Below are 23115 nucleotides of genomic sequence, written 5' to 3'. Positions count from 1 at the left end.
AAGTAATTTATTATCTTCAGTAACAACAACATAAATTAGGCTTATCCATTAACGGGTAGTCAATTGACTACCAACTGGACAAAAATTCATTCAAGTAATTTTACGATGTGTTAGCAGAGACCACCAATGTATTTCTCAACAGTCACTGTACATCAGCATAATGTTTTTTACATATCAAGCTCTGTTGGCAATGGACAGTAAGATACTAACTAAAAATCCACTTTATTTGTCAATTTGTTTTTTTGCTTTGGTTTGTTTTTTTTGTGCTTTCCACACTCTGCATCACTATATTGTATGAAACACTTGGAAAACTGTTCTGAACAACCTGAACAGATTTATATAATTTTGTTGGTCAAGTCCATCCTACCTGTCCTTAATTTGACTTTTTTTAAGACAAAGAAACTGGTAGGCTACATATTGCCAGTATAGCTTAACATTTTGATAAAGTTTTCATTTTGTTGTTTCCCTGTAGTGTCAGGAGGTGGAGAGATGTCTTGGAAAACTGAGACCTAATTTGAATCAACAGCCAATTGTTTTCTTGCTGTGTCAACTATAATCACAGAAAACTTGTGGCTGAAGCAAGCAGTTGAAATCTGAAAGTCCCATTATTTCTTATTTTGAGCCAGTACACACACACACACAAAAGAAACAACACACACACACACACTCACACAAAAAAAAAAGAAGACAAAACAAAACCCACAACTTTTCTTTGAACCACCTCTACCTCTTCAGTTTGCGCTGTCTCCCTGTGCCATGTTAGAAGCAGAGCCATAATCCTGGTTTAAAGTATTGCTTTGAACTTGTTTTAGACACATTTAAACTACAGTAACTTAGCTGATGGCTGCTTGATCTCAGTGCAGCTGGTGAGAAAGCAAGCAATCCAATGACCCCAAGTTCACTGAGATTGCTGGAAAATAAAAACAAGGGCTCAGAAAGCCAGTGCTTTAACACATAGAGAAATATATTGAATATTTCAAAAGATATAAAATTCTTAGAACTGTTGGACAGGATTCTGTGTGTGAACTTTCCTGTCCAAGTGGCATTGCTAAATATCATGACAGATATGTCAGAGGGCTGACATCATGTTATTGTGTAACTCATAACCAAAGAAATGTGATTTTTTAAAATGCTTTATATGTGCATTCAGCGTCTTAAAATCTCAGCTGTGTCAGATGTTAAATAAAGTACAATCCAGGAGATTTATTTTGAAATATGAGCTCTTTTTTTTTTCTCTTTTTTTCTTCTTCTTTTTTTTTTTTTTTTTAATAAGGGGAAAAGAAAGTGCAATTGCTCGGTGAATGGTCTGTCTATCAGTCCAAATTAACTTTGTGCAGGTTAGGCTGGACAACTATAAGCAATGGAGAACAGCATGTAACAGAAACTGGGAATGTAATCCTCCTCTCCTTTTCTTCAGACCTAAGCACCCTTCCAAGGTATCATTACGCTCTTTCTGCTCTCACAGGAGTGACAGAAATTGCCTCATTCTTGTGAGCTACAGAAATTCCAGAGCAGCTGCTGTGCAGGACAGCAGCAAAGCACTGACCAGGAATAGTTCTTGTTGCCAAGTGGCTGGTGATAAACAGAATTCAGTATTGCCAGGTACTAGTAAAGGGAATGACACGTACTCTTTGCTTGAAGTGACATGTGATAGGGAGTATTTGGTGTTATCTGTTACCTGTCGTTTTAGAATATCAGTATACTGGAACTGTAAATCAGAGGCACTATGTTGGACTGATTGTCCCATTATGTGATCACAGTCATCAGCAGTGGTGTAATTTAGCCATTGCCCTCTTGATGATTCACTGAGGAAACCACTAACACCATCTTTATGATGCATAAAAATATTAAATAAATCTTACAATAGCCCACAGGCTGCTTACTATTAAATGAGTTTTGAGGCTATGCTTTCACAAGATAAGGGATGATATATCCCACATAACACCATCATCTGGGGTAGACTGAATTACACCTTCTTTAGCAAAGATAAAAGGATCTGAATTTCTCTGGTAACAAATAACAAGACCACCATCTGGTCTTTCAACACTTAAAGCACACAAGAATTCTGGACACAGATTACTTCCAGTGTCAAACCCACAGTCATTGTTTTTTTGATATGCTGTATATGATGATCTAGTTGCTAATCCTTTGGTCATATGTACAAAAAAAATTTATTTATAAATTTTGCCCTAATAAACAGAAATGGTGACATGTGGAAAAGCCTGAGCCCAATGGTACACAATTATGGCTAAGACAGTCCCTTTCTGTGCAATCCATGAATCCAGAAACCAGACTGCAGAATATAAGAAGCCTAATTGTTTTAAACTCTCTCGCACCTTTTATATTTCAGAGATCAAGTGCTTCTGTGGATAGGCAATGGATAAAGAACAAAACAGCTGGGAGTGCTATGGCTATTTCTAGCTCTGGGACTAACTTGCTTACATAACCTTGAACAAATGAATTTTATCTGTATTTGTCGTACTTTCACCATGTGTGAAAATGAAGCAATGATGTTTATTCACTTTTTAAATGCTTTTGAAATCCTTTGATTCAGGTTACCATTCAGATTCATCCAAATATTTTTTAGAAGCCCACCCATATATAATTCAGCCACTGGAAGGGTTAAAGTTTTAAGCAAAATGCCACATTGCAGTATGGATGATAAATTACAGGTAATAGTCTAAGACTTAGGAAGACAGTTCAGTAAATGCAATAAAAATAGTTCTGTTTATATAAGGGATAAAAATTGGCTACTGCTTTCAAACTAGAAGTTAATGTAACCATATTCCTGCAGAGAATCCCTCAAACCGTTTTTAAACAATACTATAACAGTTACATAAAACTTAACGGCAAGTTAAGTAGATCACCCCAGCAGGCCCTCTGCTTACTGCAAGTATATGGCACAGAGTTCACAAGTTACTTGAGACTCACTCTCCCAGCCAAACGAGTCAAACAATAACACTCCTAGGCACTGAAACACTTTTCCTTGGATTTCAGCAGAAGCAGATGTGAGGCCGACTACACACTGAACAAAAAGAATATTTTGAAAAGAGAATGGCAGCAGAAACTTAAGCTCAGCTTGCAGTTTTTTTCTATAATCATCCCTGCCTTTCACCTTGACACTAGCTTTCTAATATTACCCTCTTCATCTGGAGATCAGTGCAAAGCTTCAATAAATCGGAAGCTCATTTCTTCATGTGTGCTTCAGAATCCTCTGCTAAACAAATTGGTGCAGTGTTTCAATCTTCATTTTACTTTGGGGTGTAAGTTCTGAGTCATCATCATTTAATTTTCTCCAAGCCTCCAGCTCGTGTTTTCTGTTTTTCTTCCTGGATGTGTCATAACAACTGAATTGTACCACCCCAGTAAAATGGTAAAGCCCAGCAGACATCTGCCAGCAACAAAATACTGTGCTCGCACTCTGCTTCCCCACACATTCCACTTTTCACACCACTTTCCTTGCATCCTCTCAGCAAAGCCATAGAGCCTAGTAAGCAATTTCTTTTCATTCTACACAACATTCTGCCAATGCTAACAGAGGGATGAGGCAATAAATCAAAAGAATCGCCTCAGAGAAAAGTACGCTTGCCTTGCATGCTCTTTTCCCAGCCCTATTTCTATCAGTATTCCCATGAGGTTAACTTCCCTGAAGTCAGTGACTTCCCTGTAGGTAGGATATCTCTCAGTTCTGGGTCAATACTGTGTTAATGCACTCTGAAAGCATTATTTTTCAGAATTGCTAAGTAATTTTGATTTGGGAAAATCAGTTAAGTTTTACTCATTCAAATTTAATAGAAATTCTGTTCAGAAGTTTACAGCATTCTTCAGGCAGTAATAATAGAAAAAAAAATCCCTTCATCTGAGCTTTGAGATGTTCATCACTAATTTAAAGGAGTCAATACTCTAGTATATTTATTTTAAAAACAGTCGTAATACATCAGAATTGCTTGCAGGAGAAAAGAAGGTGAGAATTAGCAGTAAGAGAAAGGTGTTAAAAGCAAGGCAGAAAAATTTCATCTGGAAAGAGGTAAAAACAATGAATCAGAAGAAAACATAATTTAAGACAGAGGTGCCTTTAAAAGTTGCTAATAAAATTCTGTATTTGGCAGCTACCTTACCTGAACTAGGACTTTGATTCCTTTGAGGGTGATTCATGTTTGAACCAGGTTTCAAGGACAGTTCTCCTCTCACAAATGCACAGAACATGCAACTGCATCCGATTTTTCTTACCAGCTCTGGGCTGGGCAGTGACTGCACCGTGTACTAGCAATTGCATGTCAGTGAATAGCTATATAAGTACCAATCTCGCAGTCTTGGTTAGTGCAGACTGTGGAGTACCTCTATAGAAATACCCATACCAAATCATCTAACCACAAAATAGCCACATGTAATTTAACTTCAGTCTCAGTAGAGTCCCAGAAAAAAATGTTTTTAAGAGAAACTTCACCTCAGTGTTCAGATGGGGAAATGTCAATATCAGAAGCAGATTCAGTTATGGTAGCAGTAACAGATGATATCAGCCATTCTAAAGAGCAGGAGAGTTGCCAGATGGCAACTCCTTGAAATTATCATGAGGGGTATAAAAAGAAAAACACTTGTGGCAGCCCAACACTTCAGAGAACTGAACTGATAAATACTTATATTTGACTGATTAATACCTGTACCTGCCTTTACTGACAAATATCTCAGAACCTTGGAAACTGGCAATTTCTACACGCAGGATACAAGTTCATATATCTGAAAGCAATTTCCTTTTTGCCTCCTCCCTGAATTACACCTTCACATCATGTAAGCCCAAGAGTTATTCAAGAAAACAGCCATACACTTCAGAGAAGAGGGGGTTACGTTTTAATAGGGGCAAAACCATGTGACTTCTAATCTTGCTGTCAGAAATGACTCAACAGTGTTAGCTGCATGTTTGTCTCTTCCATTACTTTACAAGAAAAAAACAAAAAACCCTCCAAAATTTATCAAATGTGCACAATGCACAAAACCTGAAACACAGATGTTCAAGGTTTACTTAAGTTATAACAATATTAAGGCAGAGATTAATATTAGAAATTGTCAGGAAATCTGAAGTTCAGGTGTTGTTACCTGCTCCAACTGTTAGTGTCAATGGCAATATTATAGTCCCAAAAAATTATAACAGGTATGTGTTCTGCTGCTCAGTTGGTGGTAGTGTTACAGGATATTTAGTTTGCTTTTGCAGGAGTATTTAATTTTCAGACACTTACATGCACTTTGTACAACAAGATTGGATGAATTGTTCTTTAGGGACTGGGCTGCCCCTCACTGATTCCAGCTTGAGCTATACCAGATGCCATATAGCCCATCCAGAAAAGCTAACTCTTAATCTTTCTTCTCCTACATCCACTAAATAAAACCTTGTATAATTGTGCCAGAGCACTGAGACCATAATGAATGAATGGTCCATGAAGAACTCTGGAGAGGTTTCAGCAATTTCTGTAAGGAAATGAGTCAAAATGAATTTAAGCAAGACACAGAACATGGTGCAATAATGTCTGGTTTCTTCTGAACAAAAAGAAAGAACAAGTGTCCTATCTGATGTTTTATCTTGAGCCATTATGGTGTCTAATGTGAAAAATTACAATGTGAAATATTAAATTAAGAACGTCTGTTCTATTAGGAAACAAATATAGTACTCAATAATTACTACCAGCTCCAACACTAAGATGTTAACAATATGTTTGAATTTTTAAAGACTGCATTTATTAGCAATTTCACAGCATATCACTTTGAAAGACCTTGTAGATATACTTGCCAGATGTGATACTGTGGTAGAGGAACACTATGGCAAACAGCTTATTTATCCTTGGATCACCCCACTATTTTTCTCTCAAAACAGAGAAATGATTTCTGAATTTCCTAATGATCTTGCAAGATAAGCATTGAAAATTAGTAGAGCTAGAAATTACTATATTAAAAGGAGTATTATATTCTTTAATTCTGGTGCTAAGAACATAAACCTTTCCTAAGTCCTACTTATCAGTGCAATGACGTCATCCTGGAGTAGGCGAAAGGATAATCTTCCCTGTTGCTGCTTTATTGAAGAATGGCAAGTAGTTCTGATAAATACACTGCTTATCATGCATATAGGTTTAATTACAACTTATACTAAACAGTCTTTTACATAGTATGGAGCATGTTGTGGATATTAAAAGCCATTTATTGTTTTCTATATTTCTAGTGTCTTTTCTCCCTACATTACAGCACATGTTCCAAGATTTTTTCAGCGTTTCCTCTCTGCTCTTTGCCTTCACTCCACCAGCTGTCAGTTCAGTGACGTTTCCCGAGCATGAAGCTGATAAAGAGCAGGGTAGGGCTTAAGTGCTTACGCTCTGGAGATCAGTAGCAATATTTTAAAATATCAACATAACTCGGTGTTTTGGGAACAATTTCTGATATTGTTACTTGAACAGACAACAGTGTTTACTATACAACCCATTGCACTGAATACGGTTCTGCTATTTTAGAAACTTAAAAGGTTACTGAACTACAGCACACAGTTATTTGACTGCAAATTTTCTACCCTAATACTTCATTTAAATTAGAAGTTGAGCCTAACCTGATTAATTCTAAGAAATTTCTGTATAGACAATTAAGAAAACTATTAATAATGCAGAAAAGAGGCCAAAGGACAGAGTACAGGACAGATATTTGAGAAGTGTTTTACATCCTGATTTGCACATCTTTGTTACTTTGTTACTATTTTATTTTCCAAATTCCAGAACTGCATTTACAGGTCAAAACTATCTGAAGTTCTGGTCTAAAAAAGGTCAAGAGGAGTTATCACATGGGGTTACCTTCCTCCAGCAGTTAAGGGTTTTTCTCATTTTCGAGTTCTTGTCTGTTACTTGAGCCACTGTAGTCAAAGATCCAAATACTGACAGGAAAAACTACTGCAACAAGCAAAGCTAGCATCAGCATTTTCTTCAACCTGTAAAAATACTGGTCCCACTGCTGAAATTAACTCAGCCACTCCAACAACAAAAAGACAAATCAACAAGTTTTTTTTTTCAATAGCCTCCCAAAATCTTACCTAGTGACCATAATTTTAGGCCACATTCAAGATAAGAATTCCAGTTTGCCAGCTGGCTTGATTATGGCATTTGCCATTCTCAGGTGTACATATAAACTGAACAGGAAGCAAATCTTAACTTCTCTTTGTTCAGAAATTGTTCCACAGTGTTTCTGTTCTTCGCACATTGTGTGGGAAGAAGGGGGGGAAACTATCACAAGCCTCTCTGATTCTGCTCATGAGGTGACAGTATCATGATCTGCAGAAGCAGTTTCTGTGGAGACACGGTAAGCTTGTTACATTCTATAGTGCAGGCATACCCTTACACTGCAGCATGTTTCCACTGCTTTGACTTGTAGGCACTAACCAAGGGCGCAGGAGCCCTCTAGTGTGAAAAATAAAATGAGCCTACAGCCCATATTTTGCACACAAATTAAGACAGCAAAACCATTACTGCAATGCCACTGTGAGTCTCCAGGCATTCCAGCAACATAAACTGGCCAGAATATATAACCATTATAAAAACTCCTGGATCTCAACACCGAGGGGAAAAAGGCTTGTATACTTACAGTTAGTCTTAATGGGTGTTCTGAACAAGGCAGTTTCAAGATTAATGTGTGACTGGCCATAAAACTGGTCTTTATTGAAAAAGGAATCCAAAAACTTGAGAATGATGCAGAAATAAACTCCAGTCCCTGGCAGCTAAATATTTTCTGTTCTGTAGACCTTGACCTTAAGAACAACTCTTAAAGAGCATTTAAAGGATAGGAAGCCTTTTTGTAGACCCTGATTACTAGGGTAAATCTTACCTGTTCTGTGCTGATCACTCGAATCTTCCAGAGGTGTAGCCATTTTGCTCTATAATATAAGTAGTACCCAGGAAATTCAGTTCTCAGATCTATTTGCTAGTGATACAGCTTCATTATAACCGTTCCATTTCTTTATCTCACATGACAGAAAAAAAAAAAATTCCTATATATATCATTAAAGTATGTCATTAATGAAATATTCCCATAACATATACAGTTGAAGACAAAAGAAACCATTGGAGAGGCAGCGTGTGCCTCCATGGTACCTGTAGTATTCTATGAAGATGCTGCATAGTAGCTGTTGGCAAAAGACCACAGTCAGACAAGTAGAGAGAGACTGACACATAATGAGGGAAAATAAGAGATTCAGTCACACACAGGTCAATAATATGCAGCTATTTCCTGCATCAAAACATTTGTCTTACATTTTTTATCACTTAGATTATAAAAAATAGCAATGATGACACCTATATTGATTGCAGTTTATTGTCATTAATTCTAAAAGGAATACAAGTTAAATTTATCTGGTCTACAAACAATATTGCTCTGAGGATGTATAGGGAAAACCATATGCAATAGTTTACTTTTGTGTTTTTAGTCTTTAGAATGATCATTGTTGATTGCATAGCAGTTTTATGATGCTGGATGGAAAAGGAAAACAATTACAAAGTTTAAATTGGTAACAACTTATGTAATGCTCTGTCTAACTGCTAGAGGGATAAACAAAGCATACCTAGATGCTGGAATGACTTTAGGAAATTACTTAGAAAAGTTATGAAGTGATATTAGAATAAGACAAAAAGTCATAGCGAAAGGCATAAGTAACTGACAGATAAGGAGAGATTGCAAATAATTAAGCAAAATCACAAAAGATGCAGTTTAGATAATCATTTAGAAACAAAGGAGAGAAAACTCATACTCATTTTAGACAAACAGAATTGTGAAAGTGACTTCATTTTACTTTCATTTAGGATTTTATCCCAGATGCTGACCTGAAACTTTCATGAATTTCACAAATGGGGAAAATTAGTTCTGCAAAATCAAAGTGTTGTCCTGGTTAAGGCAGGAAATCTTGTGTGAACAACCACTCTCACTAAACTTTGCTGAACTTCTCACTTCCAGATAGGCTGCACAGCCTCCTTGGGTTATTTTGGCACCTCCTTTTCTGGACAGCAAAGAGGAGTTCAGAGGAATGCAAAATTAAAAACAAGGGGAAAAAAACTAATCCAACTTTCTCAAACCACAGAAAACTTTCATTTGGTATACATTTTGACTAAAGATTCAGTGAGAGCAATGGCCATATTTTATCCAAAAATCACTGTCATTGAAAAGAACTCTAAAAAGTTTTGGTACAGAAGGGCTAAGAGAAAGAAATATTGTACTCTGTGCATCTACTTCTACACTCAAAGTGTATAAAAACTGGAAGTGGAAGAGATTGCAAGTATTCTCACAGTTATGCAATGGCACTTTTAAGAGGTAGAGCCAGAGGAAGTTGTATAGATTATTCCACTTTTTAATGACATTTGAGTGGCTAATGACAAGGTTAAAACAAACAAACAAACAACAAACAAAACAACAGAAAACCACACATAAGCAAAACAACAAAACCAAAACAAACAAACCCAAACACTTTTTGACTGCACATCTATAATATCTAAAAATGGCTTAACCTCCCCTGGACATTTGCCCATTCCTTCAGACTCATAACAAAAATATTTGAAAAGGCCTTAATACTGATGCTTATGTCCAAAAAATATCTTCACACACAACTCAGAATCCACGCTTTCAGATGATCAAAAGATTTCTTGAGAGTCCTCCAGGCCTTGAGATTTATTAGCATTTAAAGGAATAATATTGGAGTGACAGGTGTTGAAGGCTTGAGAATTACAAATGGCTGTGATTTCTAATGACCAATACTGGAATAAAAGAGATTCTTTAGAAATGCACTTCATAGCTGTACTTTCTCATTTTCTGTGATATCATGTAAGCCCTCCACTGGCCAAGTACGCTTAAGACAAATACTTTTTAAATTTTTCCACTATACTTCCCCCCTCCCCTTTTTTTTTTAACATCACTGAATCATGGAATGGTTGGGGTTGGAAGAGACCTCTGAAGATCATCGAGTCCAACCCATCTGCTAAAACAGGATCACCTAGAGTAGATTGCACTCTATCTGGAATGTATCCAGGTGGGTTTTGAATGTCTCCAGAGGAGACACCACAACCTCTCTGGGCAGCCTGTTCAGTGCTCTGGCACCCTCAAAGAAAAGAAGTTTCTCCTCATGTTTAGATGGAACATCCTACATTTCAGTCTGTGTCCATTGCCCCTCATCCTATCATTGGGCACCATTGAAAAGAGTCCAATCATCTTGACATCCACCTTTGAGATATTTATAAACATTGATGAGATCCCCTCTCAGCCTTCTCTTCTCCAGGCTGAACAGACCCAGATGTGTTTATCTTTTCTCATAAGAAAGATGCTCCAGACCTCTCATCATCTTTGTAGGTCTCCTCTGGATCCTCTCCAGTAATTCCTTGTCCTTCTTAAACTGGGGAGCCCAGAACCGGAAACATTACTCCAGATGCAGCCTCACCAGGGCAGAGTAGAAAGGGAGGAAAACTTCCCCCAACCTACTGGTCCAGTGGCAGAGATGAGACACCTGCTGATAGGAGGCTGAGCCTTTTGCTGCCTCCCCAGGGACAGAGGGCCCATGGATGCCCCATGCTGGGAGCTGCCTGAATTGCACTTTTTTGTCTGTATTTGTTTTTGGTTTATTGTCATACCAATAGATAGAGGAAAGAAAAGGTAGAGCACTTCTGAACATCAACTGCCATGGCTGAAGTTCAAGAGGGAAATAACATAGAGGAATCAGTTTTACAGTGTCTCCATCCACCAACCATCTCCAACCACCATAGCTCCTGAGCAGAGATAGGCTCAGCCTGATGCAGTGAATATCATGGTATGCAAAAACACTGGCCCAGCATTGGGAAGAATTTTGTAAACTGAAGCTCATCTAACAGAGCTAGAATTTACAGAGTCACCATCAGGCTTACACATTAGTACGCCAATAAGATGAATGAAAAGGCTACATCATTGTATGCAGACTTACTCAACCTAGTCTTTTCTGCTCAACTGGATTCCCTTGCTTAAATGATTGTGGAGGCACAAAGTTGTGGCTCAAAATAAGTCAGTGAGCACGTGGAATTGAAAAGTCAGATCAACATCAACATTGCCACAACCTTTTTGAAGTTTATAGTATTCCTGTATGACCCACAGAACAAACTCAGAAAAACAAAAGGACAGCAAGATTGCCAAATAAGAGAAGCCATTGAAAAACATCTTTAACTGATGCAGAGATTCCAGTCATTAATCAAGCCTAAACAAGTTGGAAAGGAAATAGTAAAAGAAAGGCACAATTCTGGTTACTTAGAAAAATTTCTCTTTAAATGGAAATGAACTTTTAAAAACTTTGAACTTCCCTGAAAAGGTCATGGAAACTTAGCAAGTGAGAACTTTAAAAAATCCACTCAGAAACCGCATTCCCTTTTAAAAATTGTGACTGGAGAGGGCATTGTCAGCCCCATAAAAAAATTTCTTCCTATTTGATTCACAAACCAACTTTACTGCCTATAAGCACTTCCATTTTCAACGATCCTACAGAAACTGTAGTTTTGGTATTTAAGATGTTACATGGGAACAGTTTCTCCCTGCACTATACCAGTGTTCCTTTATAATCTCCCTGCATATCTTCAGTAAGAACGAGGTGAGCTGGATGGTCAAGGAGAATAAGAGTAATTTCATTTATTATTCAGCAGCAACTTCTTTTTCTTTATGTTCCCATCACTAGAACTGATTCTTCTGCTCCTATTGCAGTATTAAATCACTACAGAATGGAGCTACAACTGGTAGATAACCAGTGTGAGTGAAAGATGAATTAGACATAACAGGATATTTTAGATAGGTTTACTTCTGGTTTTGTTTCCAGACGCAACTCACTGTCCTTTCCTCATCCCAATGACTTCATCCTCCCTAATGACTATGTACTCCACTGGAAAGTTTCACTTTTTCTTTTATCTCATTAGACAAGTTTAACAGGAGCATTATGACCTCAAAAAAAGTGTTTTACTTCAAGATTAGATTTTTACGTGCCCTATTGACTCAAAAACAAGGTCAAAGCATTGGCTTCGTGCTTATGGTACTGTAGGTCCAGTTCCTGGCACTGCCACAGCCTTCTCCTGTGCCAATATTTCATAGGTATATCCTATAATTATTACTCAAATTAAGCACTATTTTCCTCTGCAAAGACCTCTCTTAATTTAGGGTAAAGTACTGTTTAACATCAGTGAAGAGAAAAGAATCTGGCTCTTAATCTTTCTGTCCTAATTCCCTTTCTGAGAGTAGTTGTTAATTTGTCCTTGCTAATTAGGAATCTTGTAAGTCAATCTTCACATGTAAAAGTATCCCAGTACCTAAAAGTAGCAGATAATCGAAAATAAGTTTTCTGGAAAATAATTCACATTTTCAATGTTGGCCATAAGAAAACTGCATGCTGGACTTTTATCAAAAGTATTAAGTCATCTTACCACACATGAAGTAATTTTTAATGTACTTAGAGTAATGTAAATTGGACTTGTACAGAAAGGTTCAGTAACTGAAAGTCTAAGCAAGATTTGATTATATTTGGCTCTTACTGTTATCTTCTCTCTCCCTTTTACATTCTTTTCTGTTCACACTTGCTTCTAATAAGGTAATGAAAATTCTCTCTCTATAGTAGATAAGACAAACGGCCTGCTCTCAACTGCTTACCCTCTTGTAAGTGCTAATGCTGGATAATTAGAAATAAAAACTGTAATGTGTTTCTGTATGTGCACTCCTGGATAGTGTGAAAGGTATTAGACTAAAATTACTTAATGCCACAGCAATTCACACCTTCTGCCCCTAACCAGAAGACAATTCCAAAATGCAGCAACAAAGGTAGCGTGTTCATCACTTGTTATTGGCTTTTATTTCTCAGAACATAGCTGAGAAAGAGCATCTATAGACAAAAATATCCTGATTACACAGTGGTAAGTAATGGATTGCTTGTTATGTGGTCAGTAGCATTAACCACGTAACAGACATTCTGCTTCACGTTGTACACCATTATTCTTTTGTTCTTACCTTCTACAAGGAACACATCATATCCCTTCCTTGAAAATCTCTCTAGATGCCACCATGACAGTATTTACTCACTGAACTGTAAAGTTGTTCATTATGAGCCTGATGAAAAGCCTGCCTAAGGGCAATGGAAGTCTTTTCATTGATTTTAATAGACATTGGATCAAGTTATACATAACTCACTTCTGGCAGCTGATTCATCAGGACATAATCCCAACTGCACTAAAAGATTTCCCAGTGACTCCAGTGATGCTAGGATTTTACCCAATTATGGGTTTTGCATTGTTATTCATTTGGTAATCCAAACAAAAGGCAGTTTTACATTGGCTCTGGGATAAGAAGGGTATGAAAGGTCACATCATGATTCATCATCCTTCTACCACACACAAGGGTAAGCAGTAATTATTTGCTGTGAGAGCATATATAAGAAGAGGGAAGATTGTATTCTCATTATGGATGGATGACTGTATTACCATCTTCCTCCTTGACGCACTATAGGTGGCAATACTCAAATGTAACAATGACCTACTTGTTTCTAATTATCTTGTCCTAGACCCTGATAATCCTGCCTATTCTTGCAACAGTGAATTTCTTTCCAGTAAAGCATTTCTCTTGCCAAAGTATATATTTTTTGGCAGCATCTGGCACTTTCCAACCCTGGAATCTGACGTAGGCTTGTAAATTGTGCTAGGTTGGCAAGGTTTTCACCCTCTAGAGCACTGAATTGGTGTAAAATAATACATCATACTGTTTCCCACTCTTTCTGCTACTTTTTTCCCTTAAAAGAATTCTAAACTCTGAAATTTCCATTTCATATCCCAGTGCAATACTCAAAAAAGTATAGGTCTTTCTCTTCACACGTTGCAGCTGGCTTAGGAACTACTGTGTGAAGCATAATGGTTCTATCACATGCTTAGTATACTTCATGTCCTCCAAAGCAGCCATTCCATAAAAAGGGCAGAGTACAATGCTATATGTGAGAGGAGATTGTTACAAGTGCTGTACTTTGGAAATAAGTTTAGAGGAAGAGGATTTTTTTTCAATTAAATGCACAATGAAGAAAAAAAAAAAGAGCTTCTGAAAGCATATTTCTAGAGGAAAACATTACCTTCTTCAGCTATGTGGCAGACTAAATAAACACAGACATACAAGTTAAAAACTAAGGCGCCTTTTGGAAGAAATCTACATTTGTCAGCTGGCTTTAAAGAAGTGAAACAGTTGTCTTGGTTTCTATTTGAAACATCAAAGAGTTTTCATTTCTTCATAAGGTGCAGCTTACAAATCTTAATTGCTCAGGCAAAATACTCTGTGAAGTCTTGATAGATTTCTCCTACAGATCAATACTGAATACCTATCCTCGCCAAAAATTTCAGAGGAAAAAGTCCTTAACAATGAGCAAACATCTTCTTACCTTAAACTCCATAATTAATGCAATCCAGCGTTCCACAAAGCAGCAGTTCTAGTGCAGTATCTCCGTATTAACAAATGCATATGCTTTCATAAAGATTTTACTTGTGCATACTGATAAAGCTTATCCTCTATTCTCATGCATATTAAATTAGACTTCAGAGCTAGAGCATCCATTCATTGAACATTTATAAATGCTAATATATGCTCATTTTGATGAATACAAACAAAAATCAGTCTAAGCATAATTATTTATTGGCGCTAACAAAACATTGAAGGAAAACAGAAGCTAAATATTAAATATTGTAACTTCAAAATGCATGCAACTTATTTACAAGAAAATCAGATTGCCTACTTTGCAACATTTAAACCTTGAGGTATTTCTGTAAAGGGACTTTACAATACTTCACAAGATTTGTTGTTCACTTGCTTGTTTGTTTGGGTTTTTTTAACATTTCATAGAATTATAAAAATATAAACATTTCCTGCTGATTGAACATTGACTTATAATTTTCCAAGTACAGATTGGAAATTCCAGAGTACCCTCAAGAAGCATTGCCAATATAACATTAAATCATTTGTCTAATATCACAAGGAGATGAAAAGTGACATCAATAATCTCTTACTTTGCATATGCATGCATTTTTAATGCAAAAATAGACAAGAATACTAGTCTGATACACAGAACAAAGTCAAAGAGGTATGGAGATATACAATTAAACAGTTGACTGGCTAGTATGCTTTTTAGAACAATATGTGTCATTATATTTAACTGTTAAAATGGAAATAAAATATAATAGCTTTTTACTCCACCAGTGACATAAATTTTGAGATGTGCGGCGAATCACTTTTAATGGAGTTTATTTTCTTTGACTTCAGTTATCTAGAAGTTGTGCATATATTCTAAGACCAGATCAAGCAGCTTTATCTGTAGTCAATGAAAGAACACAGGCTCTTTAAGAGGACAAGGATTCATTTCATTTTAAGCAAAGCATTCAAAACCAGAATAAGTTACTGTCCAGGCACACCTGCTTGTTGACTTCACTGTCTTAAACTAGATCCCTAATTTTCAGGTAGTAAAGCTGAGTAAGATGAATCTCACACTCAGCATTCCCAGTCTTCTGTGCCACCATAAGCTCATGTAACTAGATCCCAGCCTGGCTCTAGTATACAGGATATGCTTGTTCAGTTACTACATTATAATACAGCACCACAGACTCTCAACCTTGTTGTTTCGGGCACACAAGAATTTTATCTGACTGACCTACTTCCTCATAGTATGCTTACATACATCCACACACTGTAAGCTACAAACTGGACACAGTGGTGAACAAGAAAAAGAAGTTTGTCATCACACTTCTCTGGGGGATCTCTCACAGAGGTACCCCAAAACTGCTATCAGTGCTTCAAAATTGTACAAATGATATTACCTTGATGTTTTGACAGAAATATTTTGAGTTTCTCAGGACAAGATTATAGTACACTAATAGGTCAATTGCCTTCCACATTACTTCAAAAGTTGCAGTTACAGCTGAAGATTGACTCTAATAGTATGTTAGTTCACTGTTCTTCAGATTTTTGATGTTTTTTCTGAATTACAGTCTGAATGACATTCTCAGGTTCTACTAATGGGCTAAAAAAGACTCTATTTACAGCAAATATAAATAGCCACATAAAAGCTCCAGAACGTATTACCCCAGTTCTTCCTGGAGTCCTCTAAATAGTGATCAGATTTGTGTTTATCCTGGGCTATTTCTCTTGTGATTTCCTAATGTTAATGCTACAACAGTAGATTATAACTCTCCACAGAATGCCTCGATAGTTTGACAACTGGAAATTCTATAATCCACCTACACCAGTGTTTCTCACACTGAAACCGTCAGTAGAGAAAAACCAATGGCAGCACCAGTGAGGTATTTTGGAGGGAAGCAGGGGAAAAAAAGAAATCAAGCATAAACAAGCCCTACTGAATTACTCCATTGAGTCTGCATTATTTAAAGGGAAGTGCTGTTAGTACAGAAGGCAGCTGTTTAACTATTGGAATGCTGTACCTTGGCCTGTCAGGCGACTTCAGAGCAGTGTGACTAGACTTTGTATCTGCTTGTAGCACACAGAAAGAAACATTCACATACTTGGTACAGTAGATTAAACAAGAGCCAAAATTTGTATTAAGAAAACTTTGACCCACATGATATGAAACCCCTTTTGAGCTAGCAACCGACAAAAAAGGAAAGAAACATCCAAGGAAATCAGTGTACATCAGCAAAAAGGAATGCCTAGGGCTGTTGTATGTCCACATGCAGCACTTTGAAGGCTGAGTAAATACAAGGGACTTTTTGATGACAGCTGGAAAACAGCACTCAAATGGTGTCAGAAAGATCAGAAAACTCTATATGCGTGCCCAGCACACTGACACAACAGAATCAGTCCATATTTTAAGGCAATGCCATAAAAATATTAAGGAACAGAAAAATGGTATTAAATGTTCAGAACTATCAGTCATTTATTTACTAATATGGTCTAGAAATTAACTTAAGTGTTTAGTTATGTCAGTCCCTATGTAGGAGAGCACTGAGGCATGTGCTTACTGTTGAATATGTGATTTAGTCCAATAGACTGTGTAGGAGCTTGAGCATTTGCTTAGATCTAAGCACACACTTTGGTAATCTGATCCTGCAGTCTTTCCAGAAGAAGACGGTTCAAATACTGATAATATCTGTAGAAGTGATAGTATCTCCTTGTAATTCTTTATCTCATCTCTGTGATATCGTAGTTTGTATACTGCAGCACTTAAGTGGACAGCAGCAATTTAAAATCTATTGGTTTAAAATTAATTTAGACATCATATACTTCTCAAAAATAGAGTCCAGAATCATGATTACTGAAACAGAACCATTTTTCCTATTTTTTTCTATTCATTTTCTCTACCTATTGTGCAGTACTTTGGGTGATATCACTTTTTATTTCATGTGAATATTAAGCATACTTGATTGCCTAGGTCTGTCAAAAACCTTTGGAAAACTTATTTTAAAGAAAAAAAAAAGTAAAATCATTTGACTTCACAATACTAATGTTATCTTTTTACGAAGGATGAGCATTTAGTATGCCATGTAATACATTAACACGTAAGTCTATACATAAACCTCAAATTTTATTCCTGACCACATCACTGATGCATTAGTGATTCCATTCCAAACTTGTTACATGTACCATACAGGTTTTTTTTAAAGAGCTATAAAACATGTTTTCCTTCATAAAGTTATTCTGTCAGAAAGAGAAACAACTCATAGATGTCTTTGTTCTGGCTACAGTAAAAATAGTTTTGAAGTACACTGAGATTTTAACACTTGAAATATTCCAGGATTCAGGATTTGTATTAACTATTTATGCATCTGATAGTGCAGGAGAAATATTGCTACTGATTACTAAATAAGGCAGGTAATGCTTCATGGGTTATTTCAGGTATATACAGGTATATTATCAATTTTATAAATGGTTAAATTCAAACACTGAAGGGTGAAATAACTTACACGAAATCACACAGAAAGATAGTAGCTAGATGAGAATAAAACTCAGAATTTACAACTTCTAACAAACAAAAAAAATGTGTAAGTTGCTACTTGACTTATTGAGAAGACATCATATAAAAATGAATGAGTGATATTATTAAAAGTTAGAATACATGGCTCTAGTTCTTCTATTTATGCACTATCAAAGAAAAATCAAACATATTCCTATTGAAGTGACTGTACATACCAAAAGGTCAGAAATTGTATTAACAAGAAATGATACTGATAAACTGGTAGAAAACTATGTAACCCATTGCATGTCTCTAGTTTTCTTATGTCTTGAGTAAAAAATAATTAAGGAAAGAAAGCATCAGATTATATAATATAATTGAGCTAAATTTAAAAGGGCAAAATACAAGCAGTGCTGTATAAGTACAGGCTCAACACAGACAAATTGGAAAGAGCTATTGATTGTTTAAAATGATGGAAGATTTAAAAAAAAAAATCACACCAACCGCTTCATCTTTGACTTTAATCATGACAAAGCTAAATGTTAATCATATTAAATGACAACATTTTGAGACCTTTCAAACTTTTCATTTCATTTGACTATTTCCTTTATAACCCCGACATATCCCAAAAAAAAATGCTGATATCTGTCAGTAGACCATTCTGACCAAAACAAACCACTAAGAAAAAATACCACAGGAAGTGCTCTGCAGAGTAGATAATTGGCTTCAGCAAAGAACAAACATACTTGTTTTGCTAATAGATTTTGCAAGTTAAAGACATTTATGGTCTTTCTACTCATGGAAGGAAGATTTTTTCTATCAAGTTCTGTTGTTAACTTATGGATGTTCCCGGACAACACGTTTCATCTTATTGATTATAAATTTTGTCAGCTAAAGGTAATATTGTCTACCTAGCATGAATATCATGATCTGTCAACATTTGTAAGATCCTTAGAAGTGCAAAACATTACTGATTTTGAATCTTCTACTGGATCGGTAGATATTTTTTTTAATAGGTAACTTCTTTTCTAGGTAGAAAGGTCATGATAAGCCAGATGAAACTAACCAATGAACTGTCCATCCTTATTTTTACTATTATCACTAGCCAGGGAATAAACCAAACTTCTGTGACGTTAGCTGCTATGAGATAGCACTTAAAGGAAAATTCTTGAATAGAAGCTTTTAGAGGCTGTTTGCTTATGAAAAATTTGCAGACTGACAAAAGAAAGGTAACCTCAACCTTACCTACAGTTCAGCTGGATCTATCACAAAGAGTTACACCTGCATATCCAGGAACAGAATTTGCCCTTCCATGTTTTAAAAGGAAACAAGACGAAATGTGGAACAGCTCTGTGTATCACACAGTAATGACACTCCACATTTTATCATGACTACTAAATTTTAAAAGTATGTGTTTAAGACAATCTGATTAACAGACTTCAGAAAAATCTCCAGGGAAATGCTGATGCTTATAGTATAAGTCAGTGAGTGAAAATAGTCTGGAAAAAAACCTCTAAACTCTGTTTCTTCATGTTTATAATACTTTTCAATGATACACAGAAAACAATACAAACACAAACACAGACAAATCAAAATATTACTGTAATCCACTCCTGGCTTACTGTTCTGTTTAGTCTTAAGAAACAAATAATTTTGCAGGCAATGTACAGTATAGAGGCCCTCAGTGGATTTCAATATACTAAGTAAGCATATTTTTCTTTTGTTTAATTTATAGTCCCTGGGAAAAAAGGACATTTAAAAACCCATTGTCTGGGTTTACAAAGCTCATAGGGATAGTTAGTTCTTAGCTGACTATATTGCTGTCTAAAATGTTAGATCTACTTTACCACTAGAGGTCTTTTCATTTACGGATATACTAAGGCCTCAAGGGCTCTTTGTCAGTGGACATATGTTTTAATCACAGAGAACACAGCTGAGAGCAGCCTCACAGTCACAGGCCCTGGTTGTTGTGGGGGATTTTAACTTCCCTGATGTTTGCTGGAAGGACTACTTGGCCAGCCAGCCACAGTCCAGGAGGTTCTTCCAGTGCATTGACGATAACTTTCTGATGCAAATGGTAGAGGAGCCGACTAGGAGAGGTGCACTGCTGGACCTCATCCTCACTAACAAGGAGGGTCTGGTTGAAGCAGTAAAGGTGGAGGGCCGCCTTGGTTGCAGTGACCATGAAATGGTGGAGTTCAGGATCTTGTGTGGCAGGAACAGAATAGCAAGCAGAATTGCAACCCTGGACTTCAGCAGGGCAAACTTTGGCCTTTTCAAGAAATTGCTGGGGGAAATCCCATGGGCAAGGCTGCTTGAAGGTAAAGGGGCCCAAGATAGTTGGATAGTATTCAGGGACTGTTTCTACCAAGCTTAAGAACAGAGCATCCCAACATGTAGGAAGTCAAGGAAGGGAACTAGGAGACCTGCGTGGTTAAACAGGGAACTGCTAGGTAAGCTCAAGTGGAAGAGGAGAGTTTACAGATCATGGAAGGAGGGGCTGGCCACTTGGGAAGAATACAAGGCTGTCATCAGAGGAAGTAGGGAGGCAACTAGGAAAGCTAAGGCCTCCTTAGAATTAAACCTGGCAAGAGGGGTCAAGGACAACAGAAAGCTTTTTTCAAACACATGGTAGATAAAACTGACACCAGAGGCAATGTAGGCCCACTGACGAATGAGGTGGATGCCCTGGTGACAGAAGATACAGAGAAGGCAGAGTTACTGAATGCCTTCTTTGTCTCTGTCTACTCTGCCGGAAGCTGTCCTGAGGAGCCCTGTTCCCCTGAGGCCACAGAGGAAGTCAGGACTATGGAGGAGTTTGCCTTAGTTGATGAGGACTGGGTTAGGGAGCAATTAAGCAATCTGGATATCCATAAATCCATGGGTCCAGATGGGAAGCACCCGCGGGTGCTGAGGGAGCTGGCTGAGGTCATTGCTAGGCCACTCTCCATCACCTTTGCCAAGTCTTGGGAAACAGGAGAGGTGCCTGAGGACTGGATGAAAGCAAATGTCACTCTAGTCTTCAAAAAGGGCAAGAAGGAAGACCCGGGTAACTATAGACCAGTTAGCCTCACCTCCATCCCTGGGAAAGTGATGGAACAACTTATCCTTCGTGCCATCTCAAGGCATATCAAGGATAAGAGTGTCATTAGGGGCAGCCAACATGGCTTCACCAAGGGCAAGTCGTGCTTGACCAACCTCATAGCCTTTTATGAAGACATAATGAGGTGGATAGATGATGGCAGCGCAATAGATCGGTCTACCTGGACTTCAGTAAAGCATTTGACACACTCTCCCATGGCATCCTCACAGCTAAACTGAGGAAGTGTGGTCTGGATGATTGGGTAGTGAGGTGGATTGTGAACTGGCTGAAGGAAAGAAGCCAGAGAGTTGTGGTCAATGAGGCAGAGTCTAGTTGGAGGCCTGTATCTAGTAGAGTGCCTCAAAGGTCAGTACTGGGACCAGTACTACTCAATATATTCATTAATTACGTGGATGAGGGAATAGAGTGCACTATCAGCAAGTTTGCTGATGACACCAAGCTGAGAGAAGTGGCTGACACACCAGAAGGCTGTGCTGCCATCCAGCAAGACCTGGACAGGCTGGAGAGCTGGACAGGGAAAAATTTGATGAAATATAACAAGGGCAAGTGTAGAGTCTTACCTCTGGGTAAGAACAACCCCAGGGTCCAGTATAAGTTGGGGAACGACCTATTAGAGAACAGTGTAGGGGAAAGGGACCTGGGGGTCCTGGTGGACAGCAGGGTGACCATGAGCCAGCACTGTGCCCTTGTGGCCAAGAAGGCCAATGGCATCCTGGGATGTATTAGAAGTGGGGTGGTTAGTAAGTCCAGAGAGGTTCTCCTTCCCCTCTACTTTGTCCTGGTGAGACCACATCTGGAATATTGTGTCCAGTTCTGGTCCTCTCAGTTCAAGAAGGACAGGGAACTGCTGAAGAGAGTCCAGCGCAGGGCAACAGAGATGATTAAGGGAGTGGAGCATCTCCCTTATGAGGAAAGGCTGAGGGAGCTGGGTCTCTTTAGCTTGGAGGAGACTGAGGGGTGACCTTATTAATGTTTACAGATATATAAAGGGTGAGTGTTGTGAGGAGGGAGCCAGGCTCTTCTCAGTGACAACCACTGGTAAGACAAGTGGTAATGGGTGCAAACTGGAACACAAGAGATTCCACTTAAATTTGAGAAGAAACCTCTTCTCAGTGAGGGTGACAGAGCACTGGAACAGGCTGCCCAGGGAGGTTGTGGAGTCTCCTTCTCTGGAGACATTCAAAACCTGCCTGGATACCTTCCTGTGTAATCTCATCTAGGTGTTCCTGCTCTGGCAGGGGGATTGGACTAGATGACCTCTTGAGGTCCTTTCCAATCCTTAACATTCTGTGAACTGCAAAACACAGTTTTGTCTTCAAGTTGACAACTGCAGGACAAGTATATGTATATTAACCTAGAATTTGCTGTATAAGTATTGAAGACAATAATTTCCAAAAGAGAAATTGAATTTTCATCTTTTTTTGTACCTTTAGCCTTTTTCTAGCTTGAGTAATTCCTTTGAAATGTAAACTCCTGCCAAACTCTGTGAATAACAGATTTTTGGTCTCAGTGATAAAACTGACAGGGAAGGGGGAAAAAAAAAAAAAGCTAGAAAAAGAATTGGTAGAGCTGACTGAATTCTGTTGCTCCATTTTTTGGCTTTTAGTGCCATTTTCTTTCTTTTTTTTTTCCATATTTTTTGGTTCTTAACCAATGTGGATCATTCTGTAAATGGAAACATTTAATGCTGAAAATGTCAAAACAAAACATTTAATCTTTTCAGAATTTTACTGTCTGAAACCAAATTCTACCAGAATTTTAAAATCGATGCAGTGAGTAAGCTGTTGGTAGTGGTGTGCGAATTTATTGTTCCTTCACTTTTAGTTAGTCATATCAGGGCAACTGCACATCCATCCGCATTGCATGCAAACAAGCCCAGGAAATAATGGGTCTGTAGTATTCACATATTGTAGCAGAGAAATCATCAGTTAATAAAGAAATCATAAATCACTTAACAAGAAAAAAAAATAAAAAAGAGAGAGAAAGAAGAGTGTAAGAGTTCTATGAATGAAAATGTCTCCCTTTACTGGAGCTGAGTGAAAAAATGCAAAATATTTGCCAATCAGGTAGTTCCTACAGA

At 37.6% G+C, this 23115-nt stretch overlaps 1 protein-coding gene across 1 annotated transcript in view; it reads left to right on the top strand.

Moving 5' to 3' along the window:
• Nucleotides 1–23115, top strand: part of IGF1 (insulin like growth factor 1) — a gene marked incomplete at both ends in the record, with an annotated part of 52554 nt that overhangs the window by 18960 nt on the left and 10479 nt on the right. The gene's annotated exons all lie outside the window — the stretch shown is intronic.

The sequence above is a fragment of the Nesoenas mayeri genome, assembly GCF_963082525.1.
Source record: "Nesoenas mayeri genome assembly, chromosome: 1".
NCBI lineage: Eukaryota > Metazoa > Chordata > Aves > Columbiformes > Columbidae > Nesoenas > Nesoenas mayeri.
Note: the sequence above shows the minus strand (reverse complement) of the source record. Positions and strands in the feature narration are given on the sequence as shown.